Source organism: Sus scrofa, chromosome 3 (genome assembly GCF_054392235.1).
Source record: "Sus scrofa isolate SSC_HxYL_T2T_F1_AM1 chromosome 3, Sscrofa_HxYL_maternal_Yorkshire_Landrace_v2.0, whole genome shotgun sequence".
In the NCBI taxonomy this organism is placed as follows: domain Eukaryota; kingdom Metazoa; phylum Chordata; class Mammalia; order Artiodactyla; family Suidae; genus Sus; species Sus scrofa.
In genome coordinates this window covers 111,609,248-111,634,941 of record NC_139385.1, presented here as the reverse complement: position 1 = coordinate 111,634,941, position 25,694 = coordinate 111,609,248, and the positions used below count along the sequence as shown (strand labels likewise).

The following is a 25,694-nucleotide window of genomic DNA, read 5'->3' as shown; positions in this document are numbered from 1 at the left end:
CAAGATGAAATAGAAAAGATGAACAAGTCAGTCACAAGTACTGAAGTTGAAACTGTGATTTAAAAACTTCCAACAAACAAAAGTCCAAGACCAGATTGCATCACAGGCAAATTCTATCAAACATTTAGAGAAGAGCTAATACTTATCCTTGTAAAAATATTCCAAAAATTTCAGCAGAAGGAACACTCCCGAACTCATTCTGAGGCCATCATAACCCTGATAATGAAACCAGACAAAGATACCACAAAAAAGAAAATTATAGGCCAGTAGAAATGATGAACATAAATGCAAAAATCCTCAGCAAAATACTAGCAAACCAAATCCAACAATACATTAAAAGGACTGTACACCATGATCAAGTGAGATTTATCCAAGGGACGCAAGGATTTTTCAATATCTGTAAATCAAAAAGTGTGATACACCACATTAAAAAACTTAAGAATAAAAACCATATGGCTTAATAGATGCAGAAAAAACATCCAATACCCATTTCTGATAAAAACCTTTCAGAAAGAGGGCATTGAGGGAACCGACCTGAACATAATAAACACTATATATGACAAACCCAGAGCTAACATCATTCTCAGTGGTTAAAAGCTGAAAGTTTTCATACTAAGATCAGGGACAAGACAAGGATGTCCAGTCTTGCCACTACTATTCAACATAGTTTTGGAAGTCCTAGCCATAGCAATCGGAGAAGAAAAAGAAGTAAAAGGAATACAAACTGGAAAGGAAGACGTAAAACTATCACTATTTGCTGATGACATGATACTATACTTAGAGAATCCTAAAGATGCGACCAGAAAACTGTTAGAGCTCATCAGTGAATTTGGTAAAGTTGCAGGGTACACAGTAATTAACTGCATTTCAACATACTAACAATGAAAGATCATTAAGAGAAATTAGGGAGACAATCCCATTTACATTTCTTCAAAAAGAATAAAATACTTAGGAATAAACCTACCTAAAGAGACAAAAGATATGTACTCTGAAAATTATGAGACTGACAAAATAAATCAAAGATGACACAAACAGATGAAAAGACATACCACGCTTTTGGATTGCAAGAATCAATATTATCAAAAGACTATACTCCCCAAGGCAATCTACAGATTCAGTGCAATCCCTATCAAATTAACAAGGACATTTTTTCCACAGAAAAATGGGATTGTAAATTTGTGCAATCACTGTGGAAAACAGCATGGAGATTCCTCAGAAAACTAAAAATAGAACTACCATTTGACCCAGCAATCCCACTCCTGGGCATCTATCCAGAGAAAACCATGACTCACAAAGACGCATGTACTCCATTGTTCATTGCAGCACTCTATTCTGTAGCCAATACATTGAAGCAATGTAAATGTCCATTGACAGAGGAGTGGATAAAGATGTGGTACATATATACAATGGAATATTACTCAGCCGTCAAAAGGAATGAAATAATGGCTTTTGAAGCAAACTAGAAGTTACCATGCTTAGTGAAATTAGTCAGACAGTGAGACACCAACGTCATATGCTGTCACTTATACGTAAAGTCTAAAAAAAGACACAATGAATTTCTTTGCAGAACAGATACTGACTCAGAGACTTTGAAAAATTTATGGTTTTCAAAGGGGACACATTGTGGTTAGGAGGGCTGGGCTGGAGGTTTGAGGGATGGGATGGGGGTTTTGGATAGACATGGTATAAAATTTGGTTGTAGTGATCATTGTACAACTATATATGTAATAAAATCCATTGATTTGAGAATTAAAAAGATATTGAGAAGATATATTTATGTATTCTCCCAACATTTTATATATACACATATATGTGCTGATGTTTTATATATATTATATACATATAATGCTCTTCAAAAGATAGCATTAAAAAGAGGAAAGAAGATCAATACTGAAAGAAGATATATATGTATTCCTGACCTGATAATTCTCTCATATACATATATTCTTATATTGATAAATATATGGTAATTTAAATTTATAATATATAAATTTTTTCATACAATATAAAATAGCATGCTTATGTATTCTCTCATATATATTTACAGATATACTGATAGGTATAATGATATATTAATAAACATGTATCAGTATGTTGATAAATATATGCCAATATAATTTTATAATAGAGGAGATAAAAAAAACTCATAACCAATATTTTAAAAAACTAAAAACCTAACACAAAATAAGAAAAATATTTGGACACTTCTACAAGGATATATAAATGACTAATAAGCATATAAAAAGATCTGTAACCATATTAGTTCCATGAAATATGCCAATTAAATTAATGAAATAAAGTGATATTACTACATAGCTCATGCAACAATTAGGAAGGTGAGAGTTTTAAAAACAGACAATGCCAGTTAAGTTATTAGCAATGATGTGGATCTACTGGGACTCACATGTATTCCTGTTGGGAATGTGAAATAAAAAACTTCTTTTGGAAAAAAAGTTGAAGTTTTTTTTTTAATTTAAATATAACCTTACCATAAAAATCCCAAGAAAAATGAAATTATGTGTCTATTAATAAGCTGATACATGAATATCCACTGCATCTTTATTTTTTATAGCTAAAACTTGAAAGCAATTCAAATATTCATCAACAGCTGAATAGATCAATTGTGGTATATTTATACAATGAAATACAATTCATTCATAAATAGACACAAAGTACTAATACACATAAAAACATGGGTGAATTGCCAAAAGATTGTACTGAATGAAAGGATCCAGACACAAAGGAAAAAAATGGTATTAGATCCTATGAATATGACTCTTTAAAAGAAACCAGTCTAATTTATACCAAGAGAAAACAGATTAGGGTTTACCTGGGTTTGTGATGTAGGGAGAGGATTGATTAGGAAAGACACAATAGTGTTGCCATGTTTAACAAAAATAAATAAAATAAAATAAAATAAAATAAAATAAAATAAAATAAAATCATAAAACAACATAAAATAAAGAAAATACAAGATGCCTATTTTAATCTGAATTCAGATAAATAATGGATTTTTAAAACCTTTGTCTCAATTATTACATAGGACATACTTATTTTATGAAATTCAGATTTAACTACACATCCTGGCAGATAAAAGGCAACATCTATTTATGTAAAAAAATCCCTTCAGAAAGTGAACTTAGAGGTAACATAATTTAAAATAATAAAGGCCATATATGACAAACCCACAGCTAAAATCACATTCAACGGTGAAAACCTGAAGCATTACTTCTAAGATCAGGAACCAGACAAGGATGGGCTCTCTTACCACTGTTATTCAACATAGTTTTGGAAGTCCTAGCATAGAAATCAGATAAGAAAAAGAAATAAAAGAAATATAGGAGTTCCTGTTGTGGAATAGTGGAAATGAATCCGACTAGGAACCATGAGGTTGTGGGTTCAATCCTTGGCCTCACTCAGTGGGTTAAGGATCTGGTGTTGCCATGAGCTATGGTGAACGTTGCAGACATGGCTCAGATTTGGCATTGCTGTGGCTGTGGTGTAGGCCGGCAGCTGTAGCTCCCATTAGAGCCCTAGCCTGGGAACATTCATAGGCTGATAGCATGGCCCTAAAAAGAAAAAAAAAAAGAAAAAGAAAAATATCCAAGTTGAAAGGAAGTAAAAAAACTGTCACTAATTACAAATGATTTTTATATTATACTTAGAAAATCCTAAAGAAGAGGTCATCAGAAAACTATACAACTTATCAAAAATTCAGTAAAGCTGTAAGATATAAAATTCAATTACAAAAATAAAACCAAAGACATAGACTAACATGAAAAATAAGACCCATACATAAGCTGCCTACAAGAGACCCATATCAGATCTAGGGACACATAGAGACTGAAATTTAGGGAATGATAGAAATTATGGTATTCCACACAAATTAAATTCAAACAAAGCAGCATAGTCCCTGCTGTGGCTCAGCAGGTTAAGAAGCTGACTGGCATCCATGAGGTTTGATCAGCAGATTTGATCCCTGACCTTGCTCAGTGGGTTAAGGATTTGGCATAGCCTCAAGTAGCAACGTAGGTCACAGATACAGCTGGGATCTGGAATTGCTGTGGTTGTGGTATAGGCTGGCAGCTGCAGCTCCATTTTGACCCCTAGCCTGGGAAATTCCATATGCACAGTTGTGGCCCTAAAAAGAAGAAAAGAAGCTGTAATAGGATTATTCATATCAGACAAAATAGACTTAAAAAAAAGACACAATAGACAAAGGAGACTATCTAATGATCAAGGAATCAATCCAAGAAGAAGATGTAATAATTGTAAATATATATAAACCCAAGGTAGAAACACCTCAATATACACACAGTAAGAGTAGGGTATTTTAACACCCAACTTTCAATAATGGACAGATCATCAAGGCATAACAATCAACAAAGAAACACATGTCTTAAATGACACATTAGACCAGATAGCTTTAATTAATATCTATGGAACTGTCATCTGAAAGCAACAGACTACCCTTTCTCCTCAAGTGCTCATGAAACCTTCTCCAGGATAGATCACGTCTTGAGCAACAAATCAAACTTCAGTAAATTTAAGAAAATTGAAATGATATCAAGCATTTTTTCCAACCACAGTGCTATGAAACTAGAAATCAACTAAGAAAAAAAAAAAAAGAAACTTCAAAAAAACAAACAAATGGAAGCTAAAGAATATGCTACCGAACAGCCAATGGATCACTGAGGAAATCAAGGAAGAAATCAAAAAAATACCTAAAGACAAATAGCAATGATAAAAAAAAAAAAGGGATCCAATACCTAAGGGAAACAGCAACAGCAGCCCTAAGAGGAAAGTTTATAGAAATACAGTCTTTTTTTATTACTCAATGAATTTATTACATTTGTAGTTGTACAATGATCATCACAATCCAATTTTATAGTATTTCCATACACACCTAGTGCATACCCCATCCCCAAAACTGTCTCCTTTGGAAACCATAAGTTTTTCAAAGTCTGTGAGTCAGCATCTGTTCTGCAAAGAAGTTCATTGGGTGCTTTTTTTCAGATTCCACATGTCAGTGATAGTATTTGATGTTGATGTCTCATTGTCTGACTGACGTCAGCATGATAATTTCTAGGCCCATCCATGTAGCTAAAAATGCCGTTATTTTATTCCTTTTAATAGCTGAGTAATATTACATTGTGTATAGGTACCACTTCTTCTTGATTGTGTTGACCAAGGACACTTGTTAGGTATCTTCTATCGATGGACATTTAGGTTGTTTCCATGTCTTGGCTACTGCAAATAGTGCTGCAATGAACATCGGAGTACATGTGTCTTTGAGAGTCATGGTTTTCTCTGGGTAGATGCCCAGGAGTGGGATTGCTGGATCAAATGGTAGTTCTATGTTTAGTTTTCTGAGGAATCTCCATACTGCTTTCCACAGTGGTTGCACCAATTTACAATCCCACCAATAGTGTACTAGGGTTCCTTTTTCTCCAGCACTTATCGTTTGTAGATTTTTTGATGATGGTCATTCTGGCTGGTGTAAGGTGGTACCTCATAGTAGTTTTGATTTGCATTTCTCTAAGAATGAGTGATGTTGAACATCTTTTCATGTGTCTTTTGGCCATCCATATGTCTTCTTTGGAGAATTGTCTGTTTAGATCTTCTGCCCATTTTTGGATGGGGTTGTTTGTTTTTTTGGTATTGAGCCATAAGAGGTGTTTATAAATTTTGTAGATTAATCCCTTGTCAGTTGATTCACTTGCAAAGATTTTCTCCCATTCTGTGGGTTGTCTTTTCATTTTCTTTAGGGTTTCCTTTGCTGTGCAGAAACTTTTAAGTTTAATTAGGTCCCATTTTTTAGTTTTGTTTTTATTGTTATTACTGTAAGAGTGGATCTGAGAAGATGTTGCTGTCATTTATGTGGGATAGTGTTTGGCCTATGTTTTCCTCTAAGAGTTTTATAGTATATGGTCTTATATCTAGGTCTTTAATCCATTTGGAGTTTATTTGTGTGTATGGTATTAGGCAGTGTTCTAATTTCATTCTTCTCCATGTGGCTGTCCAGTTTTCCAAGCACCATTTATTGAACAGGCTGTCTTTTCTCCATTGTATAGTCTTACCTCCTTTGTCATAGATTAATTGACTGTATGTGTGTGGGTTTAATTCTGGGCTTTCTATCCTGTTCCATTGATCTATATTTCTGCCTTTGTGCCAGTACCATACAGTTTTGATGACTGTTGCTTTGTAGTATAGTCTGAAGTCAGGGCGCCTGATGCCTCCAGCTCCATTTTTTCTTTTTCAGGATATCTTTTGGCTATTCTGGGTCTTTTGTGCCTCCAAACAAACTTTAAAATATTTCATTCGAGTTCTGTAGAAAAATGTCCTTGTTAATTTGACATGATTGCATTGAATCTGTAGATTGCCTTGGGGAGTATAGTCTTTTGATAATATTGATTCTTGTAATCCAAAAGCGTGGTATGTCTTTTCATCTGTTTGTGTCATCTTTGATTTCTTTCATTAGTGCCTTATAGGTTTCAGAGTACATATCTTTTGTCTCTTTAGGTAGGTTTTCTCCTAGGTATTTTAATTCTTTTGGATGTGATGGTAAACAGGATTGTGTGGTATATTCCTAAGAATTTGTGCATTTCTTCTGGGTTGTCTAGTTTATTGGCATATATTGTCTGTCGTAGTATCTCATGATCCTTTGCATTTCTCTGTTGTCAGTGTAATTCTCCCTCTTATTTTCTAATTGTATTGATTTGAGCACTTTTTTCCCCTTGATTAATCAGGCTAAATGTTTATCAATTTTGTTGATCTTTCAAGAACCAGCTTTTGCTTTCATTGATTTTTCTATTGTTTTCTTCATTTATATCTCATTTATTTATGCTCAGATCTTTATGACTTATTTTCTTCTACTAACTTCAAGTTTTGTTTTCTCTTCTTTCTCTATTGTTTTAGGCATAAGGTGAAGTTGTTTGTGATTTTTCTTCTTTCCTGTGATAAACCAAAAGCTGGTTCTTTGAAAAGATCAAGAAAATTGGTAAACATTTAGCCTGACTCATCAAGGAAAAAAAATGTGCTCAAATCAATACAATTAGAAATGAAAAGGGAGAAATTACACTGACACCAGAAAAATACAAAGGATTATGAGATACTACAGCAGGCAATATATGCCGGTAAATTGGACAACCTAGAAGAAGTGCACAAATTCTTAGGAATGTACCACCTTCTAAGGCTGAACCAGGAAGAAATAGAAAATATGATTAGAGTTCAATCATAAGTTCTGAAATTGAAACTGATTTTGCAAAAGTCCATGACCAGATAGCTTCACAAGTGAATTCTATCAAACATATAGAGAAGAAAAAATACCTATTCTTCTGAAACTCTTTCCAAAAATTGAAGATCAAAGGACACTCTCACACTCATTCTATGAAGCCACCATCACCTTGATATCTAAATCAAATAAAGACACAACACACACACACACAAAATCATAGACAAATGTCATTGATGAATATAGATGCAAAAGTCCCCAAGAAATATTAGCAAGCCAAATCCAACAATGTCTTAAAAGGATCATACACCATGATCAAGTGGGATTTATCCCAGGGATGCAAGGATTCTTTAGTAGCCACAAGTCAGTCAGTGTGACATACCGCATTAAAAATCTGAAGTCTAAAAACCATATGATCATTTCAGTAGATGCAGAAAATGCTTTTGACAAAGAATGACACTGATTTCTGATAAAAACTCTCCAGAAAGTAGACATAGAGGGAACCAACCTCAACATAATAAAAATGCATGTATGACAAACTCACAGCTAACATCATTCTCATTGGTGAGAAGGTGAAAGCATTTCCACTAAGATCAGGAACAAGACAAGGATGTCCACTCTCACCACTGTTATTCAACATAGTTTTGGTAGTCCTAGGCATAGCAATCAGAGAAGAAAAAGAAATAAAGCCATCAAAATTTGAAATGAACAAGTAAATATTCCATTGTTTGCAGATGATATGGTACATCACATAGGTCATCCTGAAGATACTACCAGAAAACTACTAGAGCTTCTCAATAAATTTAGTAAAGTTATAGGATAAAAAGTTGATACCCATAAGTCTCTTGCATTCCTATACACTAATAATGAAAGATTAGAAAGAGAAATTAAGGAAACATATCCCATCAAATAGAATAAAATATCTAAGAACAAACCTATATTGTTTGAGGTTAAAAACATATATTCTGAAAACTGTAAGATACTGATGAGGAAATTGAAGATGACAAAAACGGATGGAAATAAATAAATGCTCTTGGATTGGAAGAATCAATATTGTCAAAATGACTGGACTACCCAAGGCAATCTACAGATTTAATACAATCCTTAAACTACCAACAGCATTTTCACAGGACTAGATTCCAAACTTTTGAAACTCATATGGAACTACAAAAGACCCCTAACAGCCAAAGAAATCTCAAAATGAACAATGGAGCTGGAGTAATCAGGGTCACTGACATTAGAATTTACTACAAAGCCACATCATCAAAAGGGTATGGTACTGGTACAAAAATGAAAATAAAGATCAGTGGAACAGTATAGAAAGCCTAGAAATAAATCCGTGTAGCTATTGTCAATCTACAACAAAGGAGGCAAGAATATAGAGTAAGTAGAGAAATGACAGCCTCTTTCATAAGTGGTTCTGGGAAAACTGGACAGCTGTATGTAAAAGAAAGAAATGAGAACATCACTTTATACCATGCAAAAAAAAAAAAAAATACTGAAAATGGTTTAAAGACCTAAATGTAAGGCTGGATACCATAAACCTCTTAGAGGAAAATATAGGCATAACACTCTTTGCCATAAACTGCAGCAGCATCTTTTCAGACACACCTCCCAGAGTAATGAAATTTAAAACCAAAACAAACAAATGGAACCTAATTAAACATAAAAGATTATGCATAACAAATAAAACCATTAACAAAATAAAATGACTACCCATAGAATGGGAGAAAAGCTTTGTAAATGAAATGACTGACAAGAGATTAATTTCCAAAATATCCAAACATTTCATGGAGCTTTATATGAAAAAACAAGCAACCCAATCAAAAAATGTTCAAAACATCTAAAAGAACATTCCCCCCAAAAAGGACACACGGGTGGCCAAAAGAACATGAGAAAATGCTCAACATCACTAATTATTAAGCAATTTAAATCAAAACCACAAAGAGGTATCACCTAACACCAGTCAGAATGGCCATCATCAAAAAGTCTACAAACAATGCTGGAGAGGGTGTGGAGGAAGGGAATCCTACACTGTTGCTGGGAACATAGTTTTGTACAACCACTGTGGAGAACAGTGTGGAATTTCCTCAGGAAACTAAATATAGAACTACTGTTATGATCAAGCAGTCCCACTCCTGGGCACATAGCCAGAGAAAACCATAATTCAAAGGATACATTTACCCCCTACGTTCATTGCAGCATTCTTTAGAATAGCCAGGACACGGAAGAAACATAAATGTCCATAAACAGAGGAATGGATGAAGATGTGATTCATATATAAAATGGGATATTACTCAGTCATAAATAGAATGAAATAATGCCATTTGTGACAATCTGGATGGAGCTAGATATTATCATACTAAAAGAAGTAAGCCAAATCCAAATATTATATAAAATCACTTATATGTGGAATCTAATAAAAATGATACAAAAGAACTTATTCACAAAACAGAAACAGATTCAAAGCTTTTGAAATCAAACTTATGGTTATCAAATGGGAAACATTGGAGGGAGGGGTGGAGTGGGAGGTTAGGAGTAGTTTATACAGACTTCTATGCACAAAATCAATGGGTAAAAGAGAACTAATATATAACTGGAAATCCAACATTCTGTGACAGCCTATATTGGAACATAATCTGAAAAAAAATATATATATATATATATCACATATGGGAGTTACCATCATGGCTCAATTGTAATTAACTCAGACTAGGATCCATGAGGATGTGTGGGTTCTATCCCTGGCCTTGCTCAGTGGGTGAAGGATTTGGCATTGCCATGAGCTGTGGTGTAGGTCGCAAACATGGTTCTGATCCTGAATTGCTGTGGCTGTGGTGTAGGCTGGCAGCTGCAGCTCTGATTTGAGCCCTAGCCTGGGAACTTTCATATGCTGTGGGTGAGGCTTTAAAAAGGGGAAAAAAAGAAAAGAATGGATACATATGTATACAGGTATGGTTCATTTTCTTTGCTGTACACCTGCAACTAGCACAGTGTTAGTAGTTACCATACTCCAATAAAATTTACTTAAAAATAACTTTGATGGCCCAGAAATTTCACTTTTTTTTCTTAGTATCCTGGAGAAACTGTTGTATATCTTCAGTGGGTCAAATAAATACAATGTTCAAAACACTGTGGTTATAAACAGCAAAAAAAATGAATCAAACCAAATGTTTTCAATAGTAAAATATATAAATGAATCATAAAATATTCATGAAATACAGCACTATTAAACAGTTAATAAATTCTACCTTTATCAATCTGGGTATATGTCAGAAATATAAGGTAATATATCATTTAAAAAAGAACATGTAGTTTTTAATTTACATTATTTAAAACAAGTAAAACTGGATATTACATGTTAGGAGATTCATAAATGTAGAGCAAGTGTATAAAAACCCATAAAGGTGTGGCAAATACTGAGGCCTAAGATACTAATTAAGCTAGTTTTTGTAGGTGATAGTGGGTACAAAGTTGTTTGGAAGATGTTCTTTATCTTGCGTATATATATATATATGTATATATATATATACACACACACACACACCAAATACACTCATGCATGTAAATTATTATTTCATTTGTATATTTCTATAAATGCATGTTTTAAAAAGATCAAGCAAGATATGCAATTTTTTCTTACAAGAAAGCCATTGAATAACAACATTCCTTACCTTATACTCCCATCTGGTGTAAATATAGAAATTCTTGGTTTTCTTTGTTTCTATGACACTGAAGCTTAATGTAACCTAGGCAAACTTCATTACTTTCCTATGTTTGTAATTCTTCTTTGTAAAATGTATCTTTCATTCATCTTGGAGGAAGACTAGGGGACCCAAAATGCAACTGTGTTCAAAACAAAGCTCACAAATTCTTATTTGCTCATTTGAGGATTCCAAATTTTCCTTCAGGAAATTCTTAGATTGCTAATACCACTTACAATGGTCTTCAAGGAAATGCATATATCCATTTTTTGAACATCTACCATCTTTTAATATCATCTATTATGTACTTTAGCATTTCAAAGTTATTCCATGTTTGTGATTGAATTTTACTCTCATAACACCCTCATGAAATAGTAAGGAATTGTTAATACTATTTTACAGAAAGTAAAGTTCACAGTATCAGCAACATCCAAGGTTAGTAAGTTCATTATTAGACATCGATCCTTTATTTTCTATATCATACTATGCACTGTATTTCAGTTTCTAAAGGCCTTGAAAATATTCAAAGAGCTCTCTTTTATTTAGAATATTTATTAAAAGAGTAACAGCTTTCTAGTTATTGCTATTGTCAATTATGTGGCTATTCTTAAAAATTTTCAAGGAATACTTAAACTCTTTCAAGAAAAGTAGTATCCCTCATTTTATATATGCAATTGAGATCTATGAATATGGAAATTTTCTTAAGGTCACTAAATAATCTGAGATCATAAACATATCATTGCATTTTTGTTCTTTTATCTTTTAAAAACTAGTTTTCTAGGAAGTAGAATGAAGTCAAAGTCATTGAATAGTTTAGGGATTTGGAAGTGGCGTAAAAACTTAATGTGAAAATTCATTTATAGAATTCCCTTAACTTGCAGCTTAAAGAGATAAATACTATACATATATTTTTTGTATATTTAGCCCCTAGGCAAGCATGTTTCCAGACTTCTGCTTTTTTTTAACCTCCATCAACTTCCTAATACAATTAATTAATAAAATAATTTTTTCCACAAAAAAATTGTCTAACATTTGTCTTTCATTTCCATTTGCCTTTTCAAGATCTCAGTGGATTTTCTATTTGTCATGATCTATCAGAGAAACAGAACTGACAGAATACATGTGGAGACACACATATCTCTCCATAGTCCAAATGTGGTGGGTAGGCCAGCAGGCTGGGCACTTATGCAAGACTTGCTGTTTGCTGGTAAAATTCTTTCTTGCTTGAAGGTGGTCCCCCTTTGTTCTATTAAGGCCTTTAGCTTATTAGATGAGGCCCAGTCACCATATGAATGGTAATCTGCTTATTAATTACATTTATTTAATATTAATCTTATCCAAGAATCAACTTCACAGAAACATCCAGTATAATGTTTGACCAAATATCTGAGTACCATGGCCCAGCTAAGTTGACACAGAAAATTAACCATGACAATTTTGAATGTCCTATGCTCCAAATCACTCCCTAAATATTATTAATACTTATAGTCTAATTCATTTCAATTGCATTCTTTACATTTTTATTAAAACATGTTAATTTGATGATCCACTTCTGATAATTGATATAGACTGCATGTTAGTATCCCCCTAAAATTTATGTTGAAATATGATGTTATCAGGAGGTGGGACCTTTGGAAAGAACTTGGTCATGAGTGTAGAACTCTTATGAATGGGATTAGTGTTCTTATAAAAGGAAGCTCCCTTGCCCCTCCCTCTATATGGGAACATGTTGAGAAGATGGCTGTGTATGAACCAGGAAGCAAGTTCTCACCAGACACCTAATCTGATGCTGCCTTGATCTTGGACTTCCCAGCCTCCAGAATGGTGAGAAATAAATTATACTGTTTACAAGCCACCCAGTCTTTGGTATTTTGTTACAGCAGCCCAAAAGAACTAAGACAATAATATTTTACTAAAACAATTATAAAAACCCTAAAAATTGTTTTTTAAAATGTTTGAAGACACTGAAGGAATAAAAAGATAAATTGGTAGTTTTAGGAAGATTATGAAGAGGATGGAGCTGTATCTATGATGATAAATCTGACATTTTGGTCATATATTTTTTTTCATTGTGGAGAAGGCCAAACTGAGGCAGAAACTAGGAGGAAGAGAGGCTGAGTAGTTTTTTTTCAACCCTCAAGGGTTATGAAGAAAAGCGGCACTATCCAGGTTATGACAAAAAGTGAAAATACAAGTGTAAATCCCTCACTTTGGATCTGAACCATGAAAAGCTATATATTAACAACATTGGTTAGATGGTATCATTCAACAAAGAAAAAAAAATAAACATTGGTGAGTTGGCTGTAGATCCTTATAAAAACTGGAGTCAACTCAAACCCTAAAATTTTATTTGTCTCATCTGGAAATTCTGGAAATGATTGTGTCTTGCACTACATTCCAGAAGCAATCATCATCTTCAATGAAGGATGATAATATCATTTTAGACTTTAAATTATTTTTACAATAAGTCTTGTGGTTCCTAGAGATGAAGAGTGGAGGGAGGGAAAATTGGAGAAAGGTTTTCAAAAGGTACAAACTTTTAGTTGTAAGATTAGTAAGTACTAGATATGTAATGTACAACACGATGACTAACTAACACTGATCCATGATATATAGGAAAGTTATTAAGGAAGTAAATCCTAAAGTTTCATATCATAACCTTTTCCCTTTTTTCTTTCTTTTTATTGTATCTATATAAGATTAATGTTATTTGAGCCTATCGTGATAATCATTTTGCAATATAGCAAATCATCATACTGTGTACCTGAAACTTATAAAATGATATGCTAATTATTCTCAATAAAATTGGAATTTTTTTTTCTTTTTTAGGACTACACTGATGGCATATGGAAGTTCCTGGGCTAGGGGTTGAATTGGAGCTACAGCTGCTGGCCTACACCACAGCCACAGCAATGTGGGATCTGAGCCACATCTGCGACCTACACCACAGTTCGTGGCAATGCTGGATTCCTGACCCACTGAGTGAAACCAGGGATTGAACCCACATCCTCATGGATACTATTTAGATTCATTTATGCTGTGCATGATGGGAACTCACTGTAAAATTTTTTATAAAATTATTATACATATAATGATAGGAACACTGTCATAAACAACCAAAACAAGAGAAGAATATAACATGGACACAGGCCAGCATATATTGTAAACTATAGAAACAGAACCACAGGGTATCTGAGCTTACCTGAAATAGACTATATAATAGAAATATTCACTATGTTCCAAGAGATAAAATACGTGGTTGCAAATTTAGTCCATAACTGAATAATGTAAACAGTAACTAAATAGAACTTCTAGAACTGATAAATACGATAATCAACTTTTAAATATAGTTATGGGTTCATAGATAATTAGATGTTTAATTGATGAAGAGAGAATTCGTACTGTAAATTTGGTCAGAAGAAAATATCAGAATTTAGCCAGAGAGGCAAAAGAATAAAAATCAGAAGAAAAGAAACCAAGCTGGTGAGATAAATTGATAAATTCAGTCAATATGGCAAAGAATAGGGCAGAAATTCTGTTTAAAGAAATAAGAATTTACAATTTAACTGCTATTGGAAAACATCAATCCCTAGATTTGACAAACCCTAAGAACCTAAGCAGAATAAATAAATTTAAATCCACACTTAGGTCAATCACAGTGAGAGTGCTTTTTGAAAAGCAAGCCCGAAGAGAAAAGCCTTAAACATATTGAGAGTCTATCGTTAAAACAAACAAAGAAATAAACAAAAAGGCAACAAATAGCCCAATAACTGATTTCAACAGAAACAAGGTAAGTGGATACAAGTCCAGTATCAGGGTTGTCATTGTCGTTTTAATTTTGTAGGGATGTCTTCCCACTCAGTGGTTGCTTTTTTTACTTTCTTGATGATGTCCAAATCCTGGCTTATGTGCACCAGCATCAAACTGAATCTAGGAGACAGTTCTGTGTGAAGCAGAAAAGAATAGCTTTATTGCTTTGCTAGGCAAAGGGGGCCATAGCATGCTAATGCCCTCAAGTGTATGTGTGTGTCCTACCCTGGAGCGGGTGGTGAGGAGTCTAATAGTAATGGTTAAGGAGCAGGTGTGATCAGCTCCTGAATATTCTTCTGATTAGTTGGCAGTGAGGTAATTGGGAGTCAGAATCATCAACCTTCTGGTTCCAACCAGTCTGAAGTCTATGTTCTTGTGGTCAGTTGTTTTCATCTAGTGGGGGTCAGCTTCCTGTAAAAACGATTTAGAAATGTGTGTCAGGCCTTGATATGTATCTTTCAGGGAACTGAGAGTTGGGAGATTGTGCTATGTGGCAGATTTATAGTCTAAATTGTTCCAGTTTCCCAGCCCAACAGCTCTTCCTTGTTTCTACATCGACACATCACCTAATCATTAACTCTTGAGTCAGCCTTTTGGGACTGAGAGAAGGCCTGGAAGGCTAAAGAATAAGCCTTCAATGTCAAAAGATAAGGACACAGGGGCTTGTACATGGTTTCATTTTGAAGCACAAAATATTTTAATTGTGATTAAGTCCAATTTACCTGTTTTCTTTTATTGTTTCTGTTTGAGTGCTGTATCTAATAAGATTGTATATGTGTATATGCACTTATGTGTATATATGTGTATATGTGTGTATATATTTCTCTCTATATATGTATATAGATGAAGATTAAGATTTAAAATATTGTTTTAAAAGTCAACAGGATTACCTATATTTCTTAACCTCATTACTAAATAACATTTTTTTTAATTTTTTCCCGCTGTACAGCATGGGGATCAAGTTATTCTTACATGTATACATTTTTCCCCCACCCTTTGTTCTGTTGCAATGTGAGTATCTAGACATAGTTCTCAATGCTACTCAGCAAGATCTCCTTGTAAATCTATTATTCTAAGTTGTATCTGATAACCCCAAGCTCCCGATCCCTCCCACTCCCTCCCTCTCCCGTCGGGCAGCCACAAGTCTATTCTCCAAGTCCATGATTTTCTTTTCTGTGGAGATGTTCATTTGTGCTGGATATTAGATTCCAGTTATAAGTGATATCATATGGTATTTGTCTTTGATTTTCTGACTCATTTCACTCAGTATGAGAGTCTCTAGTTCCATAAATAACCTTTTTTTTAATGTGTTAATTTTTAATTTAATCATACAAAGATGTCTTGTCTTTCCTTCCTTTCTTCCTTCCTTTCTTCCTTCCTTTCTTTCTTTTTGTCTTTATAGGGCCATAACTGCTAGTCTATGCCACAGCCACACTAGATCTGAGTCCCATCCGAGACCTATGCCACAGGTTGCAGCACCACCAGAACACTTTAACCCACTGAGCAAAGCCAGAAATCGAACCTGAATCCTCATGGATACTAGTTGGGTTCTTTATCTGCTGAGCCACAACAGGAACTCCTAAAGGTGTTTTCTGTAGCTTATTTTTCATCCTGATTTCCAATGCCATTGATGTTTAAATTACCAAGAAATCAAAATTTTGCTTGTCACTTTATTGATGAGAAATATGAGAAATTTTGCTGAAAGTAAAGTCAACATCTCTTCGTCCTTTAAATCCAGGTCCTCAATTTTTGTTATCAACCTCATGCAAGATATTGAGCAATGCTCAATTGTGCCTTTCAGATCAGTTTTTGGTGAAATATATTGCTTGACATCTTATTTCTGGCTTAGACATTTCAAACATTATGGAGAAACAAAGTCATCAAGTCAGAATCACAACTTGATGAAAAGTGGGATGATGGTGGAAGTGTGAGACTGGAGAAGCCTAAGATTCCCACCCTGCAGAGAAGATGAAATATGACTTGGGTTGGTTGTTGTTGTCAGAAAGTGGAAACCTCTCCACTCTGCTATACTTACCATGTCCTGCACCTTCTGCTCCCATCACTTCTTCCATAATCATCTGTCCTCTTGTTCTTATTCAGAAAGACAGAGGGTCAGTAGCAATGATAAAAGCCACTCTCTAAACTCTAAGCCACACTTTAAGTATTGCTCAATATTTTTATACTGTGAATCATGCATTACCTACTAAGAGGTTATACATTTAAAAAATCTTCTTGAATAGAAGATATTCAAATAATTACTCAGAGAACTAGATCTTTTAGTGATTCAGAGAGATATTTAGCTCTGTAATTTACAGATACTCAGAACAAATTGACCAATTCATATTCCCAAAGTAGGAAACAATAGAATATACAGCTCAGGGTTTTTTCCTGCTTTTGTACTGAATAGAAAACTAAATCCTATAGGTTAGAAATGATTTGCTATAAATATTATGAAGAACAATTATTAAACTGTTGATTTCAACTCATAGCTTTGGGGGGAATGGTCTTATAGACTATTAAAGAATTAATATGTATAGCAGTGTTGAGGTTTCATGAATTTGAAGTGATAGTCTAAATAGATCATTTATTAAAGTACCAGAATCTGGAAATGATTATGAAAAGTATTGTTTCATAACAAAATTATTTTAACTCTTAAATAATTTTAACTGAGATTTTTCAGCTTATATTTTTGTTTATTTGTTTACCTAACCCAAGATAATATGAGAGTCTGACAAAATAAGGAAGTAGACAATCTGTTTATATAGTCAAAGAAGAAAGGACAGGTTAAAATCTGTACATGAGGAATACAAAGGAAAGGTTTGCAATCTTTATACATTATGCTTATGTGCAATCAAATAACCCAGCCAAGGAATAGAAATCCCTTAGAAGAAACTTAAAAATGTGGACAAGAGAATTCTGTTGTTATTGTTGTTGGCAAAATCAATTTTAGTTTCACAAAACAAAACAAAAAGAAATTGAGTAATAAATGTAGAAATCCACAGCCACTTCACTGATTAGAAAGGGAATGGAACAAAAATGCACTCTTTGAATATTTATGCAATAGGCATTTTAAGATAAATATTTCATCGTAATGCTCAAAATTAATAATCCTGTAAGGTATTACACTACCCATTTTCCAAACAGATATAATAGACTAAGTCATTTTCCCAAGTTAAATCAAGGAGTAAGTAATGGAAATAGATTCCGAATCATGCTCTGTTTAAAAAATATGATCTTAATAAGAGTAGCGGAAATTTCTCTGAAGTTGAATGTTATTCCCTGTAACTTCCTTTGTCCTCTAGGAATCTTCAATTTGTCTTAATATTTAAAAAATTATTTTTATCCTAATGATAATTTTCAGACAACATAGTTTTTGTTAATATGGATCTGGGGAACAGAGGACAAAACATTAGAATGTAAGGAAGTTGGCATAGTCACTAAATGTTGAAACAAAATTACCCAACCAAAAATCAATACTGTAAAAATGGCCATACTACCCAAAGCAATCTACAGACTCAATGCAATCCCTATCAAATTACCCATGACATTTTTCACAGAACTAGAACAAACAATCCAAACATTTATATGGAACAACAAAAGACCCAGAATCGCCAAAGCAATCCTGAGAAACAAAAACCAAGCAGGAGGCATAACTCTCCCAGACTTCAAGAAATACTACAAAGCCACAGTCATCAAAACAGTGTGGTACTGGTACCAAAACAGACAGACAGACCAATGGAACAGAATAGAGAATCCGGAAATAAACCCTGACACCTATGGTCAATTAATCTTTGACAAGGGAGGCAAGAACATAAAATGGGAAAAAGAAAGTCTATTCAGCAAGCATTGCTGGGAAACCTGGACAACTGCATGCAAAGCAATGAAACTAGAACACACCCTCACACCATGCACAAAAATAAACTCCAAATGGCTGAAAGACTTAAATATACAACAGGACACCATCAAACTCCTAGAAGAAAACATAGGCAAAACACTCTCTGACATCAACATCATGAATATTTTCTCAGGTCAGTCTCCCAAAGCAATAGAAATTAGAGCAAAAATAAACCTATGGGACCTCATCAAACTGAAAAGCTTTTGCACAGCAAAGGAAACCCAAAAGAAAACAAAAAGACAACTTACAGAATGGGAGAAAACAGTTTCAAATGATGCAACTGACAAGGGCTTAATCTCTAGAATATATAAACAACTTATACAACCCAACAGCAAAAAAACCAATCAATGGAAAAATGGGCAAAAGACCTGAATAGACATTTCTCCAAAGAAGATATACAGATGGCCAACAAACACATGAAAAAATGCTCAACATCGCTGATTATAAGAGAAATGCAAATCAAAACTACCATGAGATATCACCTCACGCCAGTCAGAATGGCCATCATTAATAAATCCACAAATAACAAGTGCTGGAGGGGGTATGGAGAAAAGGGAACCCTCCTGCACTGTTGGTGGGAATGTCAACTGGTACAGCCACTATGGAGAACAGTTTGGAGATACCTTAGAAATCTATACATAGAACTTCCATATGACCCCGCAATCCCACTCTTGGGCATCTATCCAGACAAAACTCTACTTAAAAGAGACACGTGCACCCGCATGTTCATTGCAGCACTATTCACAATAGCCAAGACATGGAAACAACCCAAATGTCCATCGACAGATGATTGGATTCGGAAGAAGTGGTATATATACACAATGGAATACTACTCAGCCATAAAAAAGAATGACATAATGCCATTTGTAGCAACATGGATGGAACTAGAGAATCTCATCCTGAGTGAAATGAGCCAGAAAGACAAAGACAAATACCATATGATATCACTTATAACTGGAATCTAATATCCAGCACAAATGAACATCTCCTCAGAAAAGAAAATCATGGACTTGGAGAAGAGACTTGTGGCTGCCTGATGGGAGGGGGAGGGAGTGGGAGGGATCGGGAGCTTGGGGTTATCAGACACAACTTAGAATAGATTTACAAGGAGATCCTGCTGAATAGCATTGAGAACTATGTCTAGATACTCATGTTGCAACAGAAGAAAGGGTGGGGGGAAAAATGTAATTGCAATGTATACATGTAAGGATAACCTGACCCCCTTGCGGTACAGTGGGAAAATAATAAAAAAAAAAAAAAAGAAAGTAAAAATAGAGGGAAGAAGCAGTAGGATACATTACCTGCAGGCACATTTTTAAGGCATATCTTTCTTAAGAAAAAAAATCCATGTGGATGTTGTGGATCTGGAAACTGACTCAAAATCAGAAGTGTGGAAAAAAAGAAAAGAAAAGGAAGAGTTCCCATTAGGGCTCAGCGGTTAACGAGCCTGATTAGCATCCATGAGGACTCAGGTTTAGTTCCTGCCTTCGATCAGTGGGTTGAGGATCCAGCATTGCCATGAGCTATGGTATAGGTTGCAGACGCAGCTCAGATTCCAAGTGGCTGTGGCTGTGGCATAGGCCAGTGGCTAGAGCTCCGATTGGACCCCTAGCCTGGGAACCTCCATGTGCCAAGGATGCAGCCTTAAAATAAATAAATAAACCTTTTAAAAGAGAGATCTTCAAAAGTGGGCAAATTGGTTTTTTAAATTTATTTTAGAGTATCTAGAATTTAAAATCATGTTTACAAGTGAACAGATAAGATAATAAAAGGAGTTTTGTTTATTAAAAAAAAAAAAAACAAAATTACCCAACCAATATTTTTTAAGCTTTTCATCAATTATTTATTTTTCAATAAATATAGGGTTTTAAGTTGTTATTTTAATACACATTGCAAATTTTTCAAATTTTTTTTCAAATTTTTCAAAATGGAATTTAATATCACAGATACACTTTGTATCTAGTTATGTATTATATATTTATCAGTGCTTTGTACATGAAAAAGTTAAATTTTGAGGGCCCCGAAAAGTGAAGTTTTGCTTCTGTAGGTATATTATGACCTCCAGTGAGGTTATATCACCTATATTTATGGTTAATTTATTCCCAGTATTGTTTATTTGGTTCTTTCATTTTCACTTAAAAAAAATAACTTGAAAATTTTTTCTGAGTTTTTTTTTTTTTTTTTTTTTTAGTTTTTTCAAAGAACCAATTTCAGGCTCTTTTGGTGCTAGTTGATCTTTGTATCTCCTATTCCATTTATTCTGCTTTTAAACTTAGAAGTTTTTCTTTCTACTTTCTTTGACACTTATGTTCTTTTTTTCTAACTCTTTGGTTAAGTGATCAAATACTTTGGATTTTTAATTTTTTTCTCCAATAAAAAGATTTAAGTTCACTTATATCCTAAAATATTTTTTAAAAATGTTGGAGTATATATACTTGGCCTACAAATTATGTTAGTTTCAGATGTACAGCAAAATAAATCAGTTGTTTATAAACATGTATCCATTCTTTTTCAGGTTCTTTTCTCATATAGGTTTTACGCAGTATTCAGTAGATTCCCCTGTGTTATACAGTAGGTCCTCGTTATGTATTTTTATAATTAATAAGGTGTATATGTTAATCCAAATCTTCCAATTTATACCTGCCTCCCCACCTACTTTTCCCCTTTGGTAACCATAAGTTTGGTTTCAAAAATCTTTTGAGTTTTTTTCTGTTTGGTGAGTTCTTATGTATCATTTTTTATTAGGTTCCACATATTAGTGATCTCATGATATTTATCTTTCTCTCTCTGACATACTTCATTTAGTATGATAATTTCTAAGTCCATCCATGTTGCTACAAATGAAATCACTTGTTCTTTTTATGGCTGAGTAATATTCCATCATACATACTACCTTTTTTTTTTTTTTTTTTTTTTTTTGCTTTTTAGGACCACACCCACAGCATGTGGAAGTTCCCAGGCTATGAGTGCTATCAGAGCTGTAGTTGCTGGCCTATGCCACAGCAACAGCAATGTCAGATCCTTAACCCTCTGAGTGAGGCCAGAGATCAAACCTGCATCCTCTTGGGTACTAGTGTGGTTTGTTACCACTGAGCCATCACTGGAATTGCTATACTACATCTTCTTTATCCACTCCTCTGTTGATGGACATCTAGTTTGCTTCCATGTCTTGGCCGTTGTAAATAGTGCTTCAATGAACATTGAGATGCATGTATTTTTTGCATTATTGTTTTCTCCAGATATATGACCAAGACTGGAATTGCTAGGTCATATGGTAGTTCTATATTTAGTCCTTTGAGGAACTTCCATACCATTCTCTACAGTGGTTGTACCAATTTACATTCTCACCAACAGTGTAGGAAGGTTCCCTTTTCTCCATAGCCTCTCCAGCATTTATTGTTTGTAGACTTATTTGATGATGGCCATTCTGATTAGTGTGAGGTGGTACCTCATTGTAGTTTTGATTTGCATTTCTCTAATAATTAGTTATATTGAGCATCTTTTCATGTGCTTTTTTTATTTTTTTATTGCTATTTCCCCAATACAATTTTTTTTCTACAGTACAGCATGGTGACCCAGTTACACATACATGTGCATCTGTCTTCTTTGGAAACATGTCTTTTTAGATGTTCTGACCATTTTTTAATTGGGTCATTTGTGTTTTTTTTATATAAAACGGTATGAGATGCTTGTATATTTTGGAGACTAATCCCTTGTCAGTCACTTCATTTGCAAGATTTGCTCCCATTCTGTGGGTTGTTTTTTTTTTTAATGGTTTCCTTTGCTGTGCAAAAGCTTTTAATTTTAATCCTACCATATTTTAAGTAATATTTACATTAGCGCTAATAGTTACTGAGTACTTACTATTCTTGAAGATCTGTGGTAAAATTTTGCATATTTTAGCTCATTTAACCCTCACATCAACACTTTCAGCCAATAGTATCATTTTCCTCCCTTTTCAAAGTAAAATCACATTCACATAGCTAATAGATCCTGGTGATAAGATTCAACCCAGGCAATCTGACTCCTGAAACTAGATTGTTAACCATTTATGCTATATCATATTTTCTATTTTTGTTATTATCTTTAATCAAAGCATGAGTATTAGAAACCTTATTTTATTTCTCCATATATGGATGTCTTTAGTTATCATTTGTATATATTTATAACTTGAACAGAAAACATATTTGAATAGAACCAATTGTTTGAAATTTGTGAGTTATTATATGAATAAATACTTTATTTAAAGTTTCATATTTACTTAAGAATTATACATCTATTTTCTTACTTAATGAGGATAAGTTGTTATCATCTTTAACAGATCATTCTTATTAATAATTCTGTTTGAGTCTTCTGTGTCTTTAAATTCTTTTGTCTCTTTGTTAAATGAATATTTGAGAATTATATAGTAAATATTTTTCTCTCTTATTGGGGGTTTTAAACTTCTCTTCTAGTCATGTTAGTATATCCTACATGTATAATGAAGCTACTTTATTGTAGGCATTCAAGACTTTTAAATCTAAGTGTTAAATATACATGTTGTCATTATGTAATAAATGACCTTTATGCTGCCAATGGCTTTTACATTAAAAATACATTTTCTTTGATATGATATCAGCTTTCTATTATATTGGCTTTGTCTACTCTATTTCTAGCCTCTGATTTTCTACTTGTCACTATTTTATATTTTGTAATATACATGACTCATTTCTAAAAGATCTATTAGGTTTTATAATGGTCAATTTCATGTGTCAGCTTGGCTAAGCCATGGCACCAAGTTTCTTGGTCAAATACCAGTCTAAATATTGCTGTGGAGGAATTTTTGTTGTGATTAACATTTAAATTAGTCGACTTTTAACAACAGAGATTACCCTTCATTATGTGGGTGGGCCTAGCCAAACACTTGAAGTCTTTAAGAGAAAAAAGTTGAGGTGCCCCAGGGAAGGATTTCTGCCTCCAGATTGCATTTGGACTCAGACTGCAACACCAACTCTTCTGCATCTCTCCAGCCTGCCATCTTGTTCTGCAAATTCAAACTTGCCAAGCCCTACAAGTGTACAAGTCAATTCCCTAAAATAAATCTCTCTCGTAAAGTTTAGACCAAGCTTATATTTTGTGGGAAGCCTATGGGGTCTTGGTTAAGAGAAGTCCCTCCAAATAGGATTTGAACTGGACCAGGGACCCAGAGGAACTATAATTATAACATTTAAAATTATTTCCTTAATTTGGGGTTTCCTGTACCATGAAGGTAGAATAAATTTGAACTTCAAATCCACATAAGACAAACCTGGTGTTCTAATACTAATGGGAGATATTATTTTCCATCTGAGTTCAAGCCCAACAGACATCCTTTTTTGTATTCTTCTTTTCCCATTGGGCAATTCCCCCTCCCCATTTTACACTTTCACTAAAAGGAGAACATTTTGATGGTCCAGGTTTTATTTAAGTGTCTCAATTCTAAATCTCTACCTTGAGTATGTTAAAATGATGGCTTTAAACATGTTCCTAGTTTCTAGGATGGCCAATCCCCTCTGGACTGCTTGACCTTCAAATTACCTCTCTTATTTGTGGTTGTTCTTCATTTACTGTCTCTTTGGGATTTCTTTCACATTTTAAAAAATCTCAGCTATACTGAGAATCATATACTTTTTATGCAACATTCCTCCCTATTTTATATCAAGATATTTTTCAGAATATGTAGCCCTTAGACAATTTTTTTCTTAAGCTAGTTAAAATTCATGTCATTGGTGAAACAAAAACAATTTTAATATTAATTATTGCCCTTAGTGTTTTGAACTCTAGTCAGTTTTAAAATTTGTCAACTTTTTTATGTGTTTTTAAATTTTTTATTATAGTTGATTTACAATGTTCTGTCAATTTGTGCTGTACATCACAAAGTGACCCAGTTATCCATATATATATACATTCTTTTTCTCATGTTATTCTCCATCATGTTCCATCAAAGTGATTAGATATAGTTCTCTGTGCTGTATAGCAGGATCTCATTGCTTATCCACTCCAAATACAATAGTTTGCATTTACCAACCACAAACTCCCAGTCCATCCCACTCCCTCCCCCTCCCTCTTGGAAATAAGTCTGTTCTCTAAGTCCATGAGTTTGTTTCTTTTCTGTAGATTTTTTCATTTGTTTCATTTGTGATATATATATATACACACAAACACATATATATACACACCATATATATATATACCCATATATATATATACACACTCTTTTTATATACATAATTATCTTGAGTATAATATAAGGAAGAGAATGCATATATAACTGAATCACTTTGCTGTACAACAAAAATTAGCATGACATTTTGAGTCAACTATACTTTAATAAAAAATAAATACAAGAACAATATATTTTCTATTTCTTTCCAACAAGAGAGAGGATATCTCCAGAGGGCAACAGAAGTCACAGAGAGAAAAAAACCTCTGATCATCCTGAATAATTTTCATCTCTTTTTTAGCATGTAAACTTTGTCTTTTGTGAGTCAGCAGTGGTGTGTGCATTTTAATTCTGTTTAAATACTTACCTTTATATCCATACTTTCTTCCTCAGAATCAAGTACCTACTCTCTCAGAGATGTGGATAGATATTAAGGTAATTTCCTTACTAACTTGTTTCTGGCATGACCTTTCTGCCTCATTTGCTCTGAATTGAATATTCTGATCATAATAAGATTCAACTTAGTTTGGGGTTAATTTCCTGAGGTATTCACTGGCTGTCTCAATATGTAGATTCAGGTCTTATTATTGCAAAATTTTTATTGATTGTAGTTTTAAGTATCTTTCCATACAATTACTTTGTTTTACTTCTTCAGGCTATACCGTTGTAATTTCAGTGGATCATCTTTGCCTGTCTATAACTTCAACCTCTTTCTTTGTCTTTTATTTTGCTGTCTCAAAATTATCATAACATACAGTCTCTTAATACACATGAATGAGTCTTTCTATAATAATTGCTGGGACAGTTTTAAGTTGAACTACGAAAATTTTTGATTGTCATGCTAATTTCTAATTTACAATCAGAAACATA

At 33.7% G+C, this 25,694-nt stretch overlaps 1 protein-coding gene across 1 annotated transcript in view; it reads left to right on the top strand.

The window, feature by feature from the left end:
- The window catches only part of LOC146404857 (uncharacterized), a 464,658-nt gene that overhangs the window by 394,169 nt on the left and 44,795 nt on the right, over positions 1–25,694 (top strand). The window contains exon 9 of the mRNA XM_085019480.1: positions 25,218–25,259. The gene's annotated coding sequence lies outside the window, so the exon portion shown is untranslated. The remainder of the gene's footprint in view (positions 1–25,217; positions 25,260–25,694) is intronic.